At 41.8% G+C, this 6,303-nt stretch overlaps 1 long non-coding RNA gene across 1 annotated transcript; it reads right to left on the bottom strand.

The window, feature by feature from the left end:
• Positions 1–2,206: 2,206 nt before the first annotated feature.
• On the bottom strand, positions 2,207–5,548 carry LOC142594441 (uncharacterized). Its single transcript, XR_012831431.1, has 3 exons — positions 5,346–5,548; positions 3,224–3,258; positions 2,207–2,926 (listed from the first exon to the last, which is right to left on the bottom strand). It is a non-coding gene; the product is annotated as an uncharacterized LOC142594441 (long non-coding RNA).
• Between the last annotated feature and the right edge of the window lie 755 nt (positions 5,549–6,303).

The raw sequence follows: 6,303 nt of genomic DNA, 5'->3' as shown, positions 1-6,303 counted from the left end.
GTGGTTGCCCCACTGCAGCTTGCCACGCGTCTGTGGCAGTTTCTATCCCGCAGCTGGGCGCTTCGCTGGCCCTGCCTGGAGAGCTCTGCTCTGGACCCTCCGCGCGTCCCGCGTGCGTGAACGCAGGCTGGTCTCCAGCTCAATTCATCAACACCTAACTTTCAACATGTTTACAGGCTGGTATTGCCTGCTCAGTTAGTGGGAAAACCCTATGTCAGAATGAAAATAAATAGTTAAAGGCTCAGGACAAAGCACTGTGGGTGCACCACATCCATCCTTTTATTTTGAAACTAGATCATGTGAACCACTCACCAAGTACAAGTGCACCCTCTCACCAGCAGTTTAATTTGTCACCCTAGCTTTCCTGTGAGAGCTTCCTTTAGGACGGTATTGACGGCTTTGCTAGGTGGACATCTATGACAGGATAACAGGTCTTGTGGGTAGAGGGGATTAACTGGTCTGACATGCTTTGTTCTCAACAAATCCGTACTGGCTCCTACAGACTGTCATACTCTCACCTACCTGTTACGGCCTACAGTGCTGCAGTGTTTCACTGCTGCTGTTCTAGGGCCTCCCCAGTTGCCGAAATTCAGATTACCCATCTATAATTTTGCAGGTTCTGCCCTGCCCCTTTTTTTAAAGTTGGCTGCTTTGAAACTTACATCTCCTCCGTGAGTTCTTAAAGTCAATAACAAATGAATCCTAACCCCTAAGGCTTGCGGTAATTTTTCTGACAGTGACATGAAGCAGCATCACATTATGGTCCTCTACCATTGATTCCAGAAGTTAGAACAATGTCAGAGCCAATCAACCTTATACTAGGCATGAAGAACAAGATCTGAGAAATACATACATTATTTTTATAGAAAAGGACATGACGTATTGGATTCCTAGTCTGCTGTGCGCAGAAATTGATTCAGAAAACATTAACATTCAACAAATTTGTCGGCCATGCTAAATATAGACTGATGATGAGACAGGACAAGAGCTATGAAATCTTTATACTGATTAATAACAATTTTCATTTCCAGCCTTTCTGAGCGAGTATTTTCTGTCTGCTCCATGTAAGACTTTACTGCTTGCATGCCACTGAAAACAATACAATCTTAAAGTATATATAGCATATAAATATATTACATGAAAAGAAAATTGCTTTGCAAGGACAGACATTTGCAAGTTAGTAACTGCCAGATGAATTACTGCCCTTCAAAATCAATTTTTAACCTTTTGGCCTCAAACCTAGAAATAAGGCAGTGATTCTATAGAAAAAGCTTGCAATAAAACACTTAAAATTTATATACATAGACAACTAAGGAATCTATTTTCTAACAGTCTTAGAGCTTAGCTTTCCAACCAAAATGAGTTTGGTGGATTAGTATTAATAAGACATGCTATTTTCTTCTCCTCTAATGAACCACTAAAAATCACAATAATACATTTTGTTTCAGTTAAGTGAAGATTTAACCAAGTGGGAAAATTAATATAAGATAAAAGCGATATCCATTGCAATCATATTGAGACCACCCTTATTCTTGCTTGCTTTTTGTATTCCATGTATGCTAAGAGCAAAAATAATTCACACAGACAACTGTGTAGGATCTACTGCTAGACTGAAAAGTCAAAGGCAGGTATGCAAATATACTGAATCTTTACCTTTTGCTTTATACTCCTTCATATGGATCATACAAAAGAAGGCAGCACTGGAACACAAGAAGTCTTTTCTTGCCACTTCTGCCTGTTTGTTCTTTTCTAGTATGAAAGCGTAACTTGCATTAGTCAGAATTTTGCTCAAAATATAAATATGTCTCTCACAAACACAGAAGAAAAGAAGAGATCATTCAAACCTGCATTTAAACAAGAGGAATCTATTTAATTATTGGGAGTTGAATCTGGCCGATAGCTACCTTTGCCATAGCTGTGGTAAGCACAAAAGATGTATTTCTGGTAATCAAGTTAGCTTAAAAAATGCATACAGTTTAATAACGGCAGCTCTGTTTTACAACGTCAATTTATAGCATAGGTCATACATTTTCTTAGACTAGGTAGAGCCTAAAGATACTAATACACTACAAACACAAACGGAGCTAGCATTTCACAAGTAATAAAGACAAAAAAGAAGAAACAAGAATACTTAGGATAGTCTTAACAGTGGTTGGGAGAATGACTTTTAAGAAGGCATGTACATCATCTGTGACACATACTTTTTATTTTTTTTTAAAGAGAGACAAAAACATTACAGAAAAATAAATTATATCATAATACACACAATTGCCAATGTAATGACTTCAGTAGAGATTACTAATCCCCATTTATTGATCAAAAAGGACAATTTTTCACTAAAGCTTGCCAACAAGAAGTCAATGTACTATAGTGATATTCATAAACAATGCAAGTCTTCAAAAAAAAAAAAAAATCAGTGTTTTCCTAGGATTTATTATCAGATGACCTGGGTAATTATAGGTATGGAGGCCTGACATATAGTAAAATTGTTGACCCTAAACATTATTAGCTAACAATTAAGAAAGGTTATAATAATGGAGAGATATAATTAATAGAAATTATAAGTTTGGGTGAAACTTCTTCAAGGCTTAGTAACACCTGTTTTGATTACCGACACGCTACACAGTGTATGCGTCATATTGAATATGTGGAGAGTTTAATATTATTTAATATTACCAGTGACATAGGAAAAATTTACTGATTAATTGCATATTCACATTAAAGGGGAGACGACCTGCACCTCAGATAAGCATAAAGCAATTTCTAGCCTTTGAACAGCCCATCCAGTTGGCCAGTAATATTCTAAAGTCTGTGTTGTCCACACACAGAAAGTTAAACAATAAGGACTTACACAAACATTGTACTGGTATATTCTCAGCTGAGGACAGGGTTCTCCTTCAGTCAAAGTAGCAGGATAATTACTTCACTGTTAAAAATGAAAGATACGATGTGATAAAATAACTACCTTATTGTTAAAAAATAAGGACTCTTAACATGATTAAAAACAGAATGGGTTTCAACTAACCAGGGAAAATACACAGAATAAAGGATCTCTTTTTTCTGCATGTGTGCCAGATCACTGTCCAACACAGACACAGATGGTAGCACTTTTACATCTTTTTATAGTTATAGTCACCATAATAAAAAAAAATAACACCACACGTAGGGAGGTGTATGCATTTGTGTAATTAGTTCAGAGTGAAGCAATTTTCCACACACTTACCTATTTTCAGTTAAGGCATGCAGCTGGATGACACCCTTTACATAAAAAGAAAAGAAACAATGAATGGGAAAACTGGAAACATACAGATTTGACAGGACCCGCTGGAGTCAACAGGAAATGTCTCCTTGGTTTCTCATTATCTTTTGATTTTAGTATTTTAAAATTTAATTCATTCAGTATTTTTATACTGAGAGCAGTCAACAGATGCCTTGTCATGAAATTGCCACTATTTATTTTGGAGTGGAAATAACAATCATAAGCAATGCTTTTTTCAGCCTGAGGCCAGTTGCTACAAAGCCCTTTTATATACAATTACAATTTGAATTTAATCCAGAATTTTAGATAGGTGGAAAAATATGCTTCCATTAGAAGCATATCAAGACTGTACTGAAGAGTTTTACACTTGCTGCCTCCTAGCTTTCAAGAGGACTATAAAACACCAGGTTTATTTTAAATTATTTGTAACCTGCCTACTTTGAGGATCACTTTCCCTGCACTGTACACCTATGTCACATATCCTGAAGAGGGATCTCCACACTGCTACTCCATAAGGCTTCTTCATGGGAATTGTTGAATAATTTCCACACTTACTCTAAATTATACTTAAGTTCATTTGACCTTTTGGACAACACCTGTTTTTCTACTAGGGCAGATGAAGAAGGCAGGACTGAAAGCACCAATTGTCTATAAGCAATTAGTTTCATGGGGAAACTTAGTTTCATGTAGTCATGCTGGACTACACTGAGAAAGGAATTTTACTGAAAGTCCTCTTTACTTTTGCTGACGGTGTCGTATTAAAAATACCTTTAAAACATGGAAAAGATATCCAAAATAGTCGGTGTGATTTTGGCAAGTATAAACGGAAACAGAGAAGGGTTAGATTGTAAGAACACAATCTGCTCTGAATAAACATCAGTGCCATTGAACAGCCGCTAAATAAGTTTACAGTGGATAAAATAGGTGTAAAGTACAGTAGGTGTGACCTCTATTGCACACTTCTGCTGCAATAGCTACGTTAGATGCATGAGGTGTGCTCTTTCATCAACACAGCTACAGAAGCAGAAGCACTTCCTTTAGATGCAACCATTAGCAGACCACCACAGTTTTGCTGGTGTGGTCTACTTTGCTTTCCCAGGATTGCCCCTGTGTATATCTTAGGCAAGATCTACAGGGAAAGGCAGGATTTATCAGAGCAGCTAAATATACATCAGGCCAGCATTAGCTAAATATATACATTTGGCCACATTAGGCTAGCAAACTGTCTGTCAGGACCTGAAAAAAGAATAAACTGCCTGAAACTCTGTATACTTTTATAGCTTTCACCTGCACATGGTAACTGATACAACATACCTACAACTTGGGGTTAACGATAAAGGCAGAAGCATTTCTACTATACATCCAATTTACAAGCGCGACTCCGACTCATAACCTCTTAATCCCCCGGTTGCTTCAGAGAGGGAGGAGATAGATCACGAAGAGGCACTCATCTGGCAGCGTGCTTTCTGCCAGATGCAATGGCATCACCCTCTGTGATGCGCTGGCAATGGCAACAGGGCAGAAGATTTAAGATCTCACCGTTTATCCTGTCCTCTTTCCCTCTGACCTGGTTTTGACTTCTACATACACTAGGAAATGGAAAAAAAAGCAGACTGCCTCGAACTAGAATCCCACGAGGACAAAGATATCCTTCTTTTTCACAGGAGTTAACATACTGTGTTAAAATTAGGCTCCCACACAGTTCTAAATCCAACGAGTTAATTTAGGTGGAAACTACCAACTGCCTTGCTCCAACCAGGATTAGTTAACTTGAGAGACAGTTCTGTGTCTAAACTGAGGCCAACAGTGTGGGTGTACTTGATGTAGACACGAATGTTTTAAACGGGGTAGCTCAGGTACTGGTAAGAGCGTCTCTATAGCAGCGCAGACCTCAATGTAAACCAGCAGCTGAATGTCTACCCAAATTCCCTGACAGATTTTGTTGACCATATGGAGTGGTGTGCTGCCACTTCTAACAGCTAATTTGACAAAACCTGGCTAGTTTAAGCTACTTCCAATACATCTTCAGTCCCATCTTTGGGTGCAGATATAAGCTTAGCTAACTTGTCAGCTCACATCTTTCTACCTTTTCATGACAGGAGGAGGGTTCTGTGAACTTCCAGCTGTGAGGTACCATCCGTAATAAAAGGCAAGCAGTGGGGAAGCTAAAGTCAGGCATTAAATGTAGCACATTAATTTTTTTTCTCTTTTTTTTTTTTTTAGCTTTGAGGGAGAAGACGTAGGAAAACAGACACATCTGAAGAAAGCATACTACTAGAACTGCAAACAGTGGGGGTTTTGGGGGTGGTTTGTTGTTTGGTTTTTTTTTTTTTTTTCCCCCTCCTGCCTAGAAAGGAATTAAAGCAGCCAGCCACAACCACGACTTTCCCACAGGGACGTCTACCAAGGAAAAAAAAAAAAAAAATCTCCCGAGAAAACCAAATACCTGGAGTTATAACAGCAGTTCAACCTTACCCGGCACTTACACCTCGTAAACCCATCCTGCAAGGAGAGCCCTGCGCCCGCAGCAGCGGGGCCCCGGCGCTGCAGAGCTCCCGCGGCAGGTGAGTGGCGGCGGGCCCGCTCCCGGAGAGCTCCCACGGGGGAGCTCCCAGGGGGAGGGAAGCCTTTGCCACCCGCTGCACCGGGCGATCCGAAATCTCTGCCACGCAGGACGGCACCGCACACGCTCTACTCAAATTACGAGGCGTCTCATTACCTTTTGTCTTGGCTGCCGCCGGCAGGGACGCGGAGCCCGGCACCACGAAGCGGGCGGGCCGCTCCCTCCGCGCCGGGCCGCCACACGGTGCCTTCGCGGGCGCAACCCAGCGCCGCGGCGGCGGGGTCGCCCCGGTGCCCTCTCCCGCCGCGGCCCTGTCCGCCTGCGCCGGACGCTGCTCCCCGGCCCCCCGCCCCCGCCGCGACGAGTGTCGCCCCGGCTCCCCGCCCAGCCACCCACCCCCTCTGCCGCCGCCGCCTCCGCCTCCTCCCAGAGGCCCCCCTGCCCCCTCCCCAGCCGCAGCCGCGGCCCTCCCGGCAGCAGA

This window comes from Pelecanus crispus, chromosome 10 (genome assembly GCF_030463565.1).
Source record: "Pelecanus crispus isolate bPelCri1 chromosome 10, bPelCri1.pri, whole genome shotgun sequence".
Lineage (NCBI taxonomy): Eukaryota > Metazoa > Chordata > Aves > Pelecaniformes > Pelecanidae > Pelecanus > Pelecanus crispus.
The sequence above is the reverse complement of the archived record's forward strand: the minus strand, read 5'-3'. Positions and strand labels throughout refer to the sequence as shown.